This window comes from Vicugna pacos, chromosome 7 (assembly GCF_048564905.1).
Source record: "Vicugna pacos chromosome 7, VicPac4, whole genome shotgun sequence".
NCBI classification, from domain to species: domain Eukaryota; kingdom Metazoa; phylum Chordata; class Mammalia; order Artiodactyla; family Camelidae; genus Vicugna; species Vicugna pacos.
In genome coordinates this window covers 67,409,018-67,427,608 of record NC_132993.1, presented here as the reverse complement: position 1 = coordinate 67,427,608, position 18,591 = coordinate 67,409,018, and the positions used below count along the sequence as shown (strand labels likewise).

The following is an 18,591-nucleotide window of genomic DNA, read 5'->3' as shown; positions in this document are numbered from 1 at the left end:
AATCAAAGACAAGGAAATTAAAAAACACAAAAAACCTCTCACAAATAAGAGGAACCTAAAGAGATATGACCACTAAATGTGTGATAGGCTCAGTTATGGTCCCACATAAAAGATACCCACGTCCTGTGAATATTACTTTACTTTATATGGCAGGAAACCACTTTGCAGATGTTTAATTAATGACCTTGACAAGGGCAGATTATCCTGGACCACCTGCGTCAATCCTAAATACAACCATGGGTATTCTTTTAAGACAGAGGTAGAGAGAGATCTGACAGAAAAGAAAGAGGCCAAGATTGGAGTGATGCAGTCAAAAGCCAAGGGAAGAGGCAACCCCCAGAAGCTGGAAGAGGAGGCAAGGAAACAGATCCCCTCTGCAGAGCCTCCTCAGGAAGTGCTGCCTTGCCAGCACCTGAATTTTGGCCCAGTGAAGCTGATTTTGGACTTTTTGGACTTCTTGGCCTCCAGAACTAGGAGAAAATACATTTCTGTTGTTTACAACCACAGCTTTGTGGCAATTTATTACAGCAACCATAGGAGACTAAGATAAAATACAATGTAATATCTTGATTGGGATCCAAAAGCAGAAAAAAATATATTAGGGCAAAACTGAGGAATTCTGAAAAAAAGTATAAACTTTAGCTAATAATTGTGACCAGTGTAACATACTAGTGATATGAGCTGTATGGGAACACTGTACACTCTCTTTTCAATAATTCTTAAAAACTGTTTTAAGATAAAGAGCTTATTTTTTATTTAATTTATTTATTTATTTTATTGAAGTATAGTCAGTTACAATGTGTCAGTTTCTGGTGTACAGCACAATGTCCCAGACATGCATATACATACATATATTTGTTTTCACATTCTTTTTCATTAAAGATTATTATACTGAAGATAGTTCCCTGTGCTATACAGAAGAATTTTTTTCTTTAATCTATTTATATATTTGGTGGCCAACATTTGCAAATCTCAAACTCCCAAATTTATCCCTTCCCACCCCCTTTCCATTGTTTACCATGTCTACTAGTCTGTTTCTGTTTTGTAGATGAGTTCATTAGTGTCTTCTTTTTTCATATTTTTAGATTCCACATATGAGTGATCTCATATGGTATTTTTCTTTCTCTTTCTGGCTTACTTCACTTAAAATGAGGATCTCTAGGTCCATCCATGTTGCAGCAAATGGCATTATTTTGTTCTGTTTTATGGTTGAGTAGTATTCCATTGTATAAATATACCACTACTTCCTTATCCAGGCATCTCTCAATGCTACCATATCTTGGTATTGTATATATAATGTTCCTATGAAAAGTGGAGTGCATGTGCCTTTTTCAAATTGGAATTCTCTCCAGATATATGCCCATGAGTGGAATCGCTGGATCATAGAGTTAGTCTATTTTTAGTCTTTTGAGGAATCTCCATACTGTTTTCCATGATGGCTGCACCAAACTGCATTCCCACCAGCAGTGTAGGAGGGTTCCCTTTCTCCACAGCCTCTCCAGCATTTATCATTTGTGGACATTTTAATGATGGCCATTCTGACTGGTGTGAAGTGATACCTCATTGTAGTTTTGATTTGCATTTTTCTGATAATTAGTGTTATTGAGCATATTTTCACGTAGCTATTGGCCATTTGTATGTCTTCATTGGAAAATTGCTTGTTTAGATCTTCTGCCCATTTTTTGGATTGGGTTTTTTTTGTTGTTGTTGTTATTAAGTTGTATGAGCTGTTTATATATTCTGGAAATGAAGCCTTTGTCAGTCGCATCATTTGCAAATATTTTCTTCCATTTTTATGCTTATGGTTTCTTTTGCTGTAAAAAAGCTTATAAGTTTAATTAGGTCTCATGTGTTTATTTTTGCTCTTATTTCTATTGCCTGGGTAGACTGCCCTAGGAGAACATTGCTAAGATTTATGTCAGAGAATGTTTTGCCTATGTTTTCTTCTAGGAGGTTTATTGTGTCTTGTCTTATATTTTAAGTCTTTAAGCCATTTTGAGTTTATTTTTATGTATGGAGTGAGGGAGTATTCTAACACTGATTTACATGCTGCTATCCAGTTTTCCCCACACCACTTGCTGAAGAGACTCTCCGTTGTATGTTCTTTCTTCTTTTGTTGATTAATTGACTGTAGGTCTGTAAGTTTATTTCTGGGCTCTCTGTTCTTTTCCATTGATCCATATGTCTGTTCTCATGCCATTACCATGTTATTTTGATTACCGTCGCTCTGTAGTATTATCTGAAGTCTGGGATGGTTATTCCTCAAGCTTCATTCTTTTTCTTCAATATTACTTTGACAATTCTGGGTCTTTTGTGATTCCATATAAATTTTAAGTTTATTTGTTCTAGTTCTGTTAAAAAATGGTCTTGGTATTTGATAGGGATTGAATTAAATCTGTAGATTGCTTTGGGCAGTAACACCATTTTAACAATACTGATTCTTCCAGTCTAACAGCATGGGATATCCTTCCATTTCTTTAAGTCATCTTTAATTTCCTTAGTAAATGTTCTGTAGTTGTCCATGTATAAATCTTTCACCATCTTAGTCAGATTTATTCCTAAGTATTTTATTGTTTTGCGTGTGATTTTAAAAGGGATTGTTTCTTCACTGATTTTACTGCTATTTCATTGTTAGTGTAATGAAATGCAGGTGATTTCTGTATATTAATTTTGTATCCTGCTACCTTGCCAAATTCTTTTATAGTTTTTGTGTGGAGCTTAGGGTATAAAAATGTTATTTTTTAAATTTAAAAAAATTATAAAAATTTTAAAGGTTACTCTCCATTTACAGTTGTTATAGAATACTGGCTCTATTCCTCTGTTCCTTGTACAACACATCCTTGAACCTTAAACCCAGTGGTTTGTGCCCCCCGCTCCCCCACCTCTATATTGCCCCTCCCCACCCCCCGGCACTGGTAATCACTAGTTTATTCTCTTTATCTGTGAGTCTGCTTCTTTTTTTTTTTTTTTGTATTTCCTAGTTTGTTATACTTTTAAGATTCCACATGTAAGTAATACCATATAGTAAAGATTATTTTTAAAAACAAAACTTTCAGATTTGGGTCAATTTCTATACAGCCTTAGGTGCATATTGACATGCAAAGTGTTTCTTAGAAAAGCTAAGGACATTTAAATAAATGAAAACACAATAGATAAAAGGAGGACATTTTTAGGTACTCTGAAGTTATTCAGACACTTGAGTAATCTAATCTAAAATATACATGAATGCATTTTAAAATTCATTCTTTTGATCACTCTTACCAGTATCAGGGAATATTGACATTATGCTTTAGTTATGATATTTATTTTGGAAATTATTGTCAGAATCCCAGTCTCACTAAACTTTCTAAGTCAGACAGTAGTCCAATAAAATACAATGCAAAATGAAATGATCTTTAATTACAAGACTGGGCAGATAGTTTTATGAATTGGCATTCATCTGAAAATATACCTACCAACAATGGGGGGTAAATCTAGGAAGAAGAGTGGGATAAGAGGTATAGAGCTTACAAAGATTAAAGGGATCTTTCACATTTAATCTATGAAAATGTATGTTATTTAAAGATGTTATTTAGGTATTAGATAATTGTGAAGTGTACGAAAACATAAATTATAAGAAAAACAAGGATAAATCAATTTTGTACTGTTTGAAGTTTTTAAACAAAACAAAACCAACTACCAGAATAAGAAATGTAAAACAATTTACTAGAAGAATAAAGAATGAGAAAAAGAAAAATACCTTCTTCATAAGATAGAAGGAACCTTGCTAAAGCTCCCTGCCCAAAGATACCTTTTTGGTGCAGAATAAAAACTTGAATTCCATGAGTGACAACAATTGATAGAGGTTCTAAATCTCTGCCATATATGAACCTGTGTAGTAATCACGTTCCAATCATTGATCTGTATTAAATCATCAAAAATCAGATGCTATTCTAGTCTTTCTGGAGAAATATGTCAGTATGACAGGTTTCCATCCTTCAAGGCACTAACAGTTTAGGGAAGCAGAGATGCAACCCTGTATCTCTCTCAGATGCAAACACATGGCCTAGAGGCCACATAAGTGAGGATAAAAGTGAGTTCTATGGGAAAGAGAAAAAGCTATATCATGAACAGTTTATAAATGAATACAAGTTCATGAGTTGACATACGGGATTTGACAATTACAGATGGACATAGCAATATGAAGGAAGCAGGAGAGAACAAAACTGAAAAAGACTGTGCTGTTGGAGCTTATGGTATGGGACAAAGAATGTTGCAGTTTCAAGTCTGAGGCCTGGATTCAAGCTAGGGCCGTAGCATGAAGTGTTTCAGGTAGCGGTTTAGGGAGACCAGAGAGCTTAGAATGAGGAGAGATGGAGCCAGCGTTTACTATAACAAAATGGCATCCGTTGATATTGGATTCCTTTTCTGGTGATGGGGGAGGCATATAAAATAGAACTTTTTCCCAAAGATTTATTGAGATACTGGCATATAACACTGCATATGTTTAAAGCGTATACTGTGTTGATTTGATACACTTACATGTTGGAGAATGATTACCACCATAGAGTTAGCTAACATGTCTATCACCTTACATAATTGCCATTTCTTTTTTATGATGAAAACATCTAAGATCTACTCTGTAAGCAACTTTCAAGTGTATCATACCAGGATTATTTATCTCTCAAACGCCATTACACTTTGCATTAGGTTCCCAGAATCTGTCTTACTACTTGAAGTAATCTCATTATTTCTCCCACCCCCCAGCACCTGGCAATGTCATTTCTACTCTGTGCCTCTGAGTTCAGCTGTTTTATATTCCACAGAGAGATAATGACATACAGTGTTTGTCTTTTTCTGTCTGAATTGTTTTACTTATTATTATTGTTTAGTAACGTATTAACTTAGCATAATGCCCTCAGGGTCCATCCATGTTGTTGCAAGTGGCAGGGTTTCCTTCTTTCTCATTATGTGTATATAAAATATAAGTATATATGACATAATTATATATAATATTAATATATATTGTATGTTCTTTATCCATGGATCTGTTGACGGACACACATTTGGTTGCTTCTATGTATGTATTGATTACTGTGAATAACACTGCAGTTAACATAGACATACAGACATCTCTTTGAAATCCTCTTTTCGTTTCCTCTGGATATGTGCCCAGGCATGTGACTGCCAGGTCATACAGTAGTTCTATGTTTAATTTTTTGAGGAACCTCCATGCTAGTTTCCATAATGGCTGTACTACTTGACACTGTCATCAACAATGTGCAAGGGTTCCCTTTCCTCCACACCCTCGCCGACACATACCATCCTTTGTCTTTTTGATGGTAGCCATTCTAAGAGATGTGAGCTGATATTTCATTGTGACTTTGATTTTATTTCCATGATAATTGAGTGTCTTTTTATTTACCTGTTAGCTATTTGTATGCATTCTTTGGAAAAATGTCTGTTTAGTTCCTCTGCCCATTTTAAAATCAGATGGTTTGAGAGGTTTTTGCTGTTAAGTTGTATGAGTTTCTATATATATTGTATATTAACCCCTCTTGAGATAGTATTTGCGAATATTTTCTCCCTTTCTGTAGGTTGCCTTTTTGTTTTGTGGGTTGTTTATTTTGCCTTGCAGAAGAAGCTTTTAAGTTTAATGAAGTTCCACATGAAGTTTTGCTTTCATTGCTTATGCTTTTGGTGTCACATCCAAAAAATTATGGCCAAAACTGATGTCAAGGAGCTTTCCCCTGTGTTTTCTTCAGGGAGTTTTTTGATTTCAGGTCTTACGTTTAAGTCTTTAATCCATTTCCAGTTAGTTTTCGTGAGTGTTGTTAGATAAGGGTTTAATTTCATTCTTCTTCATGTGGTTATTCGATTTTCCCAACACCATTTGTTGAAGCTCACAGCTAGCATACTCAGTGGTAAAAGGTTGAAAACTACCTTTTAGATGAGGAAGAAGACATGGGTGCTTACTCTCAATCATTCCTATCTATTCAGCATAGTACTGGAAGTCCTAGCCAGAGCAGTCAGACAAAAAGAAAGAAAGAAAAGGTATCTGAAACAAAAAGGAAGAAATAAATTTGACTATATTTGCAGATGATATGTTCTTATATAAAGAATATTACACGTGCATACATGTTTTTGTGTGAACATACGTTTTTCTTTATCTTGAAAATATACCTAGGAGTGGAATGCTGGGTTATATGGCAATTCTGTGTTTAGCATTTTGAGGAACTGGCGAAATGTTTTCCACAGCAGATGTACCATTTAATATTCCTAAGAGGAATGCATAACTGTTCCAATTTCTCCACATATTCATTAACATTTGTTAATTTCTATCAGTTATAGCCATCCTAGTGTGTGTGAAGTAGTATCTCAGTGTGGTTTGAATTTGCAGTTCCCTGATGAACAGTGATGTTAATGTTTCCTTTCTTTCGCTTGACTTGAGTTTGCTCTTTTCTGTTTTCTTAAAGCTAATCTGAAATATTTGTTATTCATCCGAAATCTTTCTTCTTTTTAAGATGAATATTTATATCTACAAGTTTTCTCTGGGTACTGCTTTAGCTGTATCCTATAAATTTTGGAATGCTGAGTTTTATTTTTCATTAATCTCTAAGAGCTGTCTAGTTTTCCCTTGTCCCATTGTTTATTTAGGAATGTGTTGTTTAATGTGCACATATTTGTGAATATCCCAAATTTCCTTCTGTTATTGATTTCTAATTTAATTCCATTCTGATTAGAATACATACTTTGTATAATTTCACTTTAAATTTGTCAAGGCTGGTTTAATGCCACAGTTGATGGTCTGTCCTTGAGAACATCTGACATTTATTTGAGAAGAATACATCTCCTGTTGGATGGCGTGGTCTATAGATGTCTTTCAGGTCTAGTTGGTTTATAGTCTTGTTCAAATTTCCTTTTTCCTTACTATCGTCTGCCTTATTGTTATCTATGTCCACTATTAAAAGTAGGATATTAAAGTCCTATATATTATATTCGTTTGTTTATTTTTCCTTTAATTCAGTCATCTTTTATGCATTTGGAGACTATGATGCTATGCACATATTTATTTTTAACTGTCAGATATACATGGTGGATTGACCCCCCTCTTCATCTCTAGTAGTATTTTGTCTTAGTGTTTTTTCCCTGTTATTAGTGTGTACTCACTCCAGCTTAGTTTTGATTGCTGTTTTAACTGATACATTTTTTCCATCTTTTACTTTTGTTCTGTTTGTGTCTTTGAGTATAAATTGTGCCTCCTGTAGACAGTATACAATAGGATATTGGTTTTTTTGAAATGCAATTTGAAGATCTGTACATTTTGATTGCATTTTTAGTCCGTTTACATCTGTTATGACTATTAGTATGTTTACATTTATATATGCTTGTTTTTTTGCTTTCTATGTGCATTGATTTTTTTGTTTCTCTATTACCCTTCTTTTGCCTTCCTTTATATTAAGTGGATATTTTTAGCATTACATTTTAATTCTTCTAATCAGTTCTATTTTTTAAGTTTTAAAAATCTACATCAGTAGTTGTAAGATAGAGTGAGAGAAAAATTCAGTAAAGGTGAATTGTTATCCCTAGGATCTGTGATATTTCCTTCTGAAGAGCAGTCAGTTCAACCCCTAAATGAATCACTCCTGTTAACCAGGGAATATTACTATTGGGAGTGTACCCTATAATGAGATGAGGGGGAAAGGCAGTTGAGAATTACTGTTCTATATTAAGTAGGATAAGGTTACATTTTATAAGTCACTGGAAATGTAAAGAACCATAGCATAATGTAGGGCTTCATCTGGATGAAACTATATTACAAAACTGAGAATTATATCAACAGCAATCCAGCATAATATTTAAGTAGTATATGTGTATATGCATAACATTATTATATACTGTATGTATTAATATATACAGCTGACACTTGAACAATACAGGTTTGAACTGCACAGGTCCACTTATATGTGAATTTTTTTCAGTAAATACGTATTACAGTACTACGTCATCCATAGTTGGTTGAATTCTAGATTACAGAACCAGGGATACAGAGGCCCAGCTATAAAGCTATGGGTGGATTTTCAGCTTTGTGAGTGTCAGCACCCCTAACCTTTATGTTGTTCAATGGTCAGCTCTACATACACACACACATGTATTTATGTATATATGTATACATATAAACATACAGATGATGTATATTTTATATGTCTGTAATTCTTACATAAGTAATGCTGAACTGTTTAATCCAGTTAGTTGCAAAAAATCTTATAGTTTTATATTTGTCAGTATACAGGATATTTTAGGTGGATTTTGAATACAGGATGATAAATCAGTCTTTCAAGAAAAGCCACGTGATTTATCTGTTAATGAGTTGTTGAGAATTGGATAAAATGAAGACCTCCTGACTAAGAATTAAACCTGTTAAAGCAAATATGCAGGGTACTTGGATTTGGGATATTTCCATGTTTACTCTGAAAAATTTCCACAGCCTTTTCTATAAGAAGCCTAACAAAGTTTATTGAGGTACTTGGTTGAGAAACCATGGCAAAAGGCAGCTCTCCCTCTTCTATGTCTAAGTTCTTTATTGATTACCTAGATCATCTCAATTCCATAAGTGGGAGTGGATGGTTGTATTCATGCCAGGAAAATACCTCTTCCTGACTCCTTGTCCTACTGAACAAATCCTCCCCACCTTAAGTTCAGATTTACAGAAATTTTATTAAATAATATTCTTTTCCAAAGTCATCTTGAACGTTTCTAACTTAATTTTGGAGCAGTTATAAGTCTAGGAGCTGACCATGTGTAGGCAATGTAGTAAATCTTCTGGGTTCCTTGAATTTCTGGTTCTCAGCCGTTCATAAACTTTTTAAAGCAAAAGCCTTATTACCCATTACCATTATTGAAATATTCCCAATTAGTCTTGCCATGGTATATTTCTGAAGGGCAGACTGAGATTCCTCTAAATTGTAAGCTTTGAATTGTTTGAACATACAATGTAATAGTCCATTTGCACCCAAAGAGGCATCCGAAATGACTATAAAATTAGATTAGACATTTACTTGTGGAATAAGCATTTCCTGTTTCTAAATGAATAGATATTTGCCATAATCTTAAAAATATTAATTTTTAATGTTTAAATGGAGAGAAAACTAAGTATTAGAAGGCAATATTCATGTGTTGAACAGGTAAGATCATGCTCTAAAAATGAAAATGTGTGTTAATGAAAATAAACTTTGAATTATGTTTTCAAATAAACATAACCCTCACTTTCTCAGGCAATGTTTTGATAAAACAGCAGGCTTTTTTATATGACAAAGAATAAGCTTGTATTTTTAAGCTCAAAAACTGTCAGGTTGTAACCTGAAAATACACACACACACACACACACACAAATTATAATGCCATTACTGAGAAGAAAAGAGAAAATAATCTTCTTACTTGGTAGTTGACTTTAGCCAGAACATCTCAAAATAACATGATAACAAATCAACAGTTTCAGTTTCTCAATTTTATCACTTTTAGTACATGTAGTTCACCTGCTGACTTGACAATTTTTTGAAAAGCTCTAGTGAAAAATTTAGATGGAACAGAAGTTACAATGAAATACGTTTAAAACAAAGCAGTTAAAGATATTTTAACTCTGAATGTGTTTTGCTTGGAGCAAAGCATGATATGAAATAGTAGGAAGTGATAAAGAAATAGCAAAAATTACCACCCAGGAAAAAAGTGCTTATCATCTGAAGATAAAAATCTCTGAATTCTGGTTCTTTCTTTTTAAAATACTTACCACTTATTTCTTACAAATGGACTCAAGTTATAGGACAAACATACAAGAATGAGCTTTAATTGTGCATAATATTTATCCCTTCTGCTTTATTCTATTAACTAAAACAAATCACAAGGTCAGCCTTGTTTTTTAAGGGTTAGGAAAACAATTTTTTTAACATTTTTTATTGATTTATAATCATTTTACAGTGTTGTGTCAAATTCCAGTGTTCAGCACAATTTTTCAGTCATACATGGCCATTGTCACATTTTTTTCTCTGTGAGCTACCATAACACTTTGTGTATATTTCCCTGTGCTATATAGTATAATCTTGTTTATCTGTTCTACAATTTTGAAATCCTAGTCTATCCCTTCCCGCCCTCCACCCCCCCAGCAACCACAGGTCTGTATTCTCTGAGTCTATTTCTGTCCTGTATTTACGCTTTCTTTTTGTTTGTTTGTTTGTTTTTGTTTTTGTTTTTGTTTTTTAGATTCCACATATGAACGATCTCATATGGTATTTTTCTTTCTCTTTCTGGATTACTTCACTTAGAGTGACATTCTCCAGCATCCATGTTGCTGCAAATGGCATTATGTTTTCGGTTTTTATGGCTGAGTAGTATTCCATTGTATAAATATACCACCTCTTCTTTATCCAGTCACCTGTTGATGGACATTTAGGCTGTTTCCATGTTTTGGCTATTGTAAATAGTGCTGCTATGAACATTGGGGTGCAGATGTCATCCTGAAGTAGGGTTCTTTCTGGACACAAGCCCAGGAGTGGGATTCCTGGATCATATGGTAAGTCTATTCCTAGTCTTTTGAGGAATCTCCACACTGTTTTAGGAAAACAGAATTTTCTTGATGCGAGAAGTTGCAGAGACGTATCACAAATGCGTGGATATCTGAAGAGCTGAATACTTCGGGCTAAATGTGCACTGTAAAGGAGAGAAGACATTTCTGTAGAAATTATAATACCAGTCTAAATTTATAGTTCTGGTGCTATATACATATAACACACATATATTAAATAATGTATAAATAGTAACAATATGATGTACTTAGTATAGTGTATCCTTTGCAAATACCAGGCATCTCAACTATATATTTTAGTGATTATTGAAGTTCACTTATGATTTTTTTCCTAAGAAGCTCTCATAGGGTTAATACACTATTCTGTTTATTAAATGAAAATCTATATCCTTTCCTAGCTAGGGTCACAAGAGAGAATTAAGCCCTAATGCCTTAAGGTAGCTATTTGGTGTAATAAATTATCTTTTTTTGTATGTATCTAGAATGCTACTAGCTGAGTACCATGCTTGGGAAACTTGAGAACAAAACATAACAAATGAATACAGTTTATTAAAATTATATGCCTCACTTTTTTATAAAATTAACTTGATTTTACCAAATAAATTTTCAACAATTAAAACTGTTTAGAGTTCTAGCTATCATTAAATATCTTGTGATCAATGTAGTGAATCAGTATCATGTTCTATTCATGTTACAAGTGGACCTACAGTATAGATTGTTAAATATATACTATAACTTATTATGTATTACATATGTTATATATATTATTGTAATATATAGCCAAACATATCCCAACTGTCCTGTGCATATGTGAATACTGCACTAGATCATGAGAACCTCTAGAACCATAAATTCAAACATCAAGGGAAAAATTGAAATGGATACTTGGCACTACTCAGTAATGACATTATTTGTGTAGAAATCTATTGCATTTTTGCTATATGAAAAGGATTTTTTACTTTAAAAATAAAACCAAAAGTGTGTTTGCTGTTTCTCACTTAGGCACCAGTGTATTTTTTAACAAGTGTATTTTTTCTTGGTTTGTGATGATCCAGGTCCTCAGTGCCAAATTGCAGGGCTCATTAGCAGGGCACTTCTGCTCTGGCCGAATGCTGGTGCTTTGCTTGAATCCTTTCTATTTTTCTACTCTTCCATTTTCAAACTTTCGGCTAGCTCCCTTTTTCATTCCCTAACATACCATTGTCCAGAGGCAAAAAAGGACCATTTTCCCCAACATGCATCTTTGTTTAAAAGCAAAGATATTTTTAACAGAAACCTCTAGAAGAATTCCTCTTGTACCTCCTTGGCCCCGAACCTAGCTGGCATATTCTGGTGCCTCACCTTAAAAACACATCATAATTTTTTCTCTTTAATTCCATTCCCATCATCTTAGACACCATCATGTTCCATTAGGATACTGCAATGACCTCCTAAGAGGTTTCTCTTTTCCCTCTTGCCCTCTTCAGTTTATTTTCCAAAGGATAATCACACTGGTCTTTAATAATGTGGTCATGTAATGTAACTCTGCTACCTAAACTTCTCCAGGGGCATCCATTTGTACTTGGAATATTGTCCAAACATCTTCCCATCCCTTCATCCTTACCTTATGCTACTTCTCTTTGTTCAGTACATTTCTACTTGCAGGCTTTCTGACAGCTGATGAAACACATCATGTCCTTGCTTTACAGGTTTTGAAGAAGTATTAGTACCTTAAGTTTTCTCCAGGGAGCTTATAGTTTGGCTTATAAGACGAAACTATACATACATTCAATAAATTTTTAATTCATGTGCCATTTATTGGTGCAGTGAAACAGCACAGCACTTCTGAACCAGCCAAGTTCCTAATCTTTGGAAGTGCAACTTGCTTTTCACATTAGAATGCTCTGGAGTATAAATTCAGGCTCCGCTTGACCTCAATTTCTGGGACCGAACTTGACCTGAAACAAAAGGACTTAACCACCTCACATTTTTGTGCTCAACCTTATCATTGCTGCTCATTCATACACGATGCTGTTTCATTTCTGACTGTTCAGCTTAAAATTTTACTTTGACAAGTCCTTGGCACATCACAGGCACTGCAATATTTATCTTTAAGTGATAGGGTACACTTTGTGCCCTTAATGAACTCTGGTTTTCAAATTCCTCATTCCTATGGCTCATCTCTGTCCCCTTTATTCCAGGCTCCATCCCTGTCTGTGCGCCCCATGCAGATACGCAGTCTTATCGCTGTGCTTCAGCTTTGAATACTATTTTCCTCTTCCTTTTCTGGAAGCTGACCAATAAGTAGATCTTTCCCTGTGGCTGAGGTTCTGTGTTGTTTTGTCGTTCCCCTTCCCAGAAACAAGGGCATTGCCTTTAAAAGAGACCTTCTAATTTTTGACTCAGCTCCAATTCAGCAATCAGTAACTGGATAAATTGCCTGATTCAGTTTATCAGTGCTGTGCCCTTTATTCTTTCAGCTTTGCCTTTGAACTTCCTCTCTTTCTAGTATTTTCCAGAATAGTAAACAAAAGATTCCATTCTTCACAACTCATCTATTCCAAAAATACGGCATTGTAGTGATTAATGGTACAATGATTACGCCACTAAACTTTAAATTTTTTGTAGAAAATGTGGGGTCTCACAAGTTACTCAAGAGAAATTGAACAGGTTAGAAGTGATGTCTATCTGACAAAGTATTCTGTAAGTTCCTCCCGAAGATGCTCTATCTGAGGAGAAAACTAGTGTCAGTAATTTGCCAAGGCTTGGGTTCTGTCTTTCAAAACACTTGATAAATAATCCAATTTTAGGCAGGGGAGCCAGTATTTTAAAATGGATGTATCTGCCAGATCTACAAATTAAGACAGTCTTATGAAATGTAAATTCAAATGAGGAAGGTATCCAATCAGTTGCTATATATTTGTCACTATACAGCGTCTTCTAGAAAACAACATAACAAGGTGGTATATTAGAAAGAAAATAGGGGTATAGATTCATTTTAATCTAGGATTTTGAATGTTTCACTTCATGATGATATTAATTTTCTATGGCCGATCTAACAAAGTACCACAAACTTGGTGGCTTAGGATAACACACAGTCTCTTCCAGAACTGAGGTTCAAAATTAGTTTCACTGGGTCAAACAAGGTGTGTGCAGGACTGACTCCCGAGGAGGTTCCACGGGGTTGTTTGGTTTCTTACGTGAACTAGAACCTGGACATTCCTGGGAAGAACCAAAGATTATTCAGCCTACCACAGTGATCTTGTGCCACCTTTGAATCTGTTTCTTCCATAAAATGGGGCTACTTGGGATATTTTCGAAAACTGAAATGAAAAAAACTAAAGTCGTATCAGAGGTAGTTACTGCTCTTAATTTACCTTTATTATTAGCTTTATGGCTTGATATAAAACCTCTTGATTCTTTTTATAACTGCAATTTTTCAAGAGAAAGTGTTGTTTTTTTAAAAAAAGGAATTAATTTTCCATTATGTGTGTGACTGTATCTCGTTGTTATTTGAAGTATGCTACTTCTCTGACTTCTGCCAGTTTGGTATTTGGGGTTACTGAAGGTTTTCACATATTAGGGAAAGATATTCAAATCACTGATTGCCCAGACATAACACAGAGGCAAATGCCAGCATTTTTCTTAATGTTCCAAAAATCCATTTTGGGTGGATTGATGAGCATTATCTGGACTTTGTCATTGGAACTGCAGGCATCCTTGTCCTGTCTTAAACTTATCAGCCACATCATCTCTTCCATTATAGGTAGAGCCAGACTTAGTAAAAAATAAAACTGACAGAGTAAGTTAAAGGAGAATGTACTATTTTTAAACCAATTTAAAATGTATATCTCATGATCTCTGGAAATTATTAAGACAGCTAAACCTTTTTCAGAATGTCTGAAGTAGCAAAAGTTGTCAAATTGATGCAGGCATTTGAGAGAGAAGTTACTTCTTAGTAAGAGGGAAACACTGATTGAGACACAGTGTTTTCAGAGACTTAGACCAGAGTCTGGAGCAATAAATTTATATTACAAGTATAGCTAAGAAACCAGTCCTCTACTTTTGACCATAAACAGCATCAGCTATCCCACACTGGTGTATATTTAAGTCATTTTAGTATAATACTGTATTTTAAAAGAGGCAAGATATTAGATTTTGAAGATTTTTTCCCCCTAAAACAAGTTTTCATATAAACACTGTTGATACTTGAGTAGAAATCTAGACTATATCTTTATATTGCTAAATCTCTGGGCACGATATTTGTTTATGTGAAATCTATCCTGAGATACTTAATTCCCAGATTTTACATGTTTGGGTCCTTTGCATTATTCAAGTCTTGATTCAGATGTCACCTGCTGGGAAGTGTACTTCATGAACATTTATTCTAAATTAGTATTTCCTACTTGGTTATTCTCTGCAACCTCACCCTGTTTTACTTTCTGCATAACATTTATCTCTCTGAAATTACCTGTTCATTATGGTCTGTCTTCCTATAGCATGTAAACACCATGAAAACAGAGACCTGTATACATCAAGAACCAGTTCCTCTAGGCACTTAGTAAATACTTGTCGAGTAAATGAAGGACCCAAAATAATTTGATGGTGGTAAAAATACTTTTTAGATTTAGGAATTTAATGATAACATACTGTCTGATGTAGGTCTGTCTCTAGGATTGGCAAACTCCCTATTGACTTTCAGTCCTCGAGAGATTCTCTGGAGCTTGGCAGATTCAGAGAGTGCTGTTCTCAAAGGACCCTAGAATGCAATCCAAGTACCGATTGCAAAAGAGTCACAGGGTCTATCTTTCATAGAAACATGAGCTAACTAACACGAGCCCTACCCTAAATACATGTTTTTGAACTTTTGTATGGACACAAGACGGAAGGGAAAGACTACATTTTTCCTTTTGCAGTCTCTTCTGATGCAAAGGACATCAACTGACTCAAACTTATGCTGGAGGATAACTGACCTGCAAGGGATTTTCATACATTAGCTGAGATGCTCTACTGTAGTTCCCTCTAAAGAATACTACGGAAAGATTCTAATTGTTTGCTTCTAGAATTTAACCCAGTGGCAAGATTATATTTGGTGTCCTTTCCTAAACGAATATTTTGCTCCCTTCAGGACCAGCCCATCCCATGAAGTGACCTAGGGGCTTGGCCAGTGTAAAAGAGGATGCATGTTAGAAATTAAGATTTCCACTCCTAAATTGATACACACAAGGACTGAATGTTTCTGGAAACAACAACAGAAGAATGTTCTAGTAGTTACACATGTCCATATTTAGGATTGAATTTATTGTTCTATTAATTTGACCTGTTATTCCGATAAGTTACTAAAAAAAGTAAGTAGAGAAAGCCGCCAAACTGGTATAGAATGATGTCATTTTGCCTGCTAGCATCCAGCAGTCACACGTCTGCTGACGAAAGAGAACTACTTGTCTTCTACTCTGAGTCCTTGCAGTCTTGGAGAAGAGAAGTTCACTCAGCTCCAAAAGTAGGCCTTGATTTATATAAAATACTCACCAAATTCCACTTCCCACCCTCAAGTGAGTATATAGAAAAGGAAAATAACATCATTTAGACCCTGAATCAAGCTGCATTTGAAACCGGTCCCATCCCCTGGATTTTCCGGGTATGTGAGTCAGTAAATACCCTCCTAGCTAAGCCATTAGCGGTGGGTTTATTTCCACATGCAACTAAAACATCACTAATTAACAGTCCTTGTGTTTTACACGTAATACTACTAACTACCCCAAGAAGATTATGTTTAGGACCAAAGGCAGTATACAAGGTTAAAATAAATATATCTCAGGAGTTTAGAAGATGCCCTGGGAAGTAAACACTCTGAAGTGCAAATTTCCTTGTTTATGGCTGAAATTGAACACAAAGACCCACAAAAAGGACTTAAAATATTTAAATATAAGAAAAACAAACATATATATATACATTTGGCAGTTAGATGGATCACCTGATAAGTAAGTTCTTAAGAGGAAAGGGAATATAGTGAATGGAGTCAGCTAGTTTAAAACAAATCTCACTTATACAAACATTCATGATTAGTAACAAAGATCAGGTACCTTGTACATCAAAAGCTACAGATTTGTGTTTTGTTAAAATTTTAATAAGTCATGTGATTGCTTGAAATAATATTTAGAAAGTCATGAGATAAGAACCCTCTAGACTGACTCTTCAGGCTGAAGCCAACATTTCTTTCAAAGTGTAGCTGATATACAATGTTTCACGTGTACAGCACGGTGGTTCATTTGTATGTATGTGTATATATGTATGTATATATGTACGTGTGTGTGTGTGTATATATTCTTTTTCAGATTCTTTCCTATTACTAGCTACTACAAAATACTGAATATAGTCCCCTGCGCTATACAGTAGGATCTTGTTTATCTGTTTTATATATAATAGTGTGTATCTGTTAATCTCAAAATTTTTCATTTATTCCTCCCCATCTTTCCCCTTTGGTAACCATAAGTTTCTTTTCTATGTCTGAGTATACTTCTGTTTTGTAAATAAGTTCATTTGTATCATTTTTTAAGATTCCACATATAAGTGATATCAAGGGGTACGTGTCTTTCTCTGTCTGACTTACTTCACTTAGTATGATAATCTCTAGGAAAGCCAGTTAAAGATTGAAGGGAAGGCCTGCCGATCCTTGATGGCAGCCAGGCCTCCTGGTACAGTCGCATCTGTCTTCCTCTCAATGATACCAGCTCCTTGAGGCAGGGTCTGGTCACAGGCATCTTCATAGCTTCAGTACCTCACTCATTTGACACAGAGTGGTCACAGAAGATACAGATACAGAATAAAATACAATATGCCCAAATTAGAGAGTATATGAATGAATGAATGAGTGATTGGACTGTTTACCTCCTACCAAATTTGAGAGATCATCAATTTGAGCTTACTAATGTCTTGTGAATTTCAGGTCATCAAGATAATAAATGCCCTTCAGGTACCTTTTGAAAAACTCAGAGTAAACTGCAGCATTGCATGTTCCATTGTCTTTGCAAATATTCAGTGTCATCTGGAGCGTGCCCCTTTCTGATAATTCTGCTGTTTGCACATCATCCTAGAAAAAAGAATGGAACTGCCTTTTAAAATAGCCATATAATCTTCATCTGACATTCTTGAATTATGCTAAATAAATTAGTAATGAAAAAAATACCCTGGAATGTCCAAGTAGGAACACAAATCACCTAACCAAGGTAACAACCAAGTATCTTCAAAAAATTTAAATATTCATAATATTCATTATCTTCTCATGCAACTTACTGCTGTTCTTTTTCTTTTTTTTTTTTCTTTCCATTTGGAAAATTTATAAACTGTATTTTCTGAAAGATGAGATATATATTTAGAACCAGGGTTTTTGCAAAGAAGCTAGCTTCTTTACAACTTTCCTTTGGGAAAGAAAGAAACTGAAAGAGTATTGCTGTAATATATTAAAATGCTGTTTCGTGATGGCAGATGTTTTTAAGACACAGGAAGAAACTTCTTTAGAATTCTGAAGGCAAGATTAAATTGAACAGAATTCAGATTGGCCTTTGAAACCCAAGCTTTTTATTCTCAGACTGTAGCCAAGGTAGTCTATAACGGTTTCACAAAAGTAATTTTTCTTAAAATGAAAAAGCAAAATCTTTTGCACCTGCCTATATACAGCTCAGCTCTGCTCTAGTCTAGACCTAATTCACTTAGACTCTTCAAACCAGTTCTCTCAGCCTAGACTCTTAAATGGGTAGAGTAAAAATGAAGATTAATAGAGCAACATTCTAATAATCTTAATTTTAATAAAATTATTATTTGTATATCTCCTTAGGAAGAGCTTTCTTACACTTTACCTATTTGGAATAGATGTTCTGTTCTAAATGGCCTCTGTGAGAGTCACAAGAATGGTCTCCTTTGACCACTTATGGGCAAATGACTCCTTTAGTCTTTGCTAGTTTGTAAGTACAGAATTTCATGGCCCTTTGGGAGAATGCTCTGTATAACACAAACTACCCCACACATGTGACTGTGCATATATTGAGGAGTAGTAC

General features: G+C 34.7%; 1 long non-coding RNA gene across 4 annotated transcripts in view; it reads left to right on the top strand.

The window, feature by feature from the left end:
* LOC140697439 (uncharacterized) overlaps positions 1 to 18,591 on the top strand; it is a 175,309-nt gene that overhangs the window by 97,483 nt on the left and 59,235 nt on the right. The gene's annotated exons all lie outside the window — the stretch shown is intronic.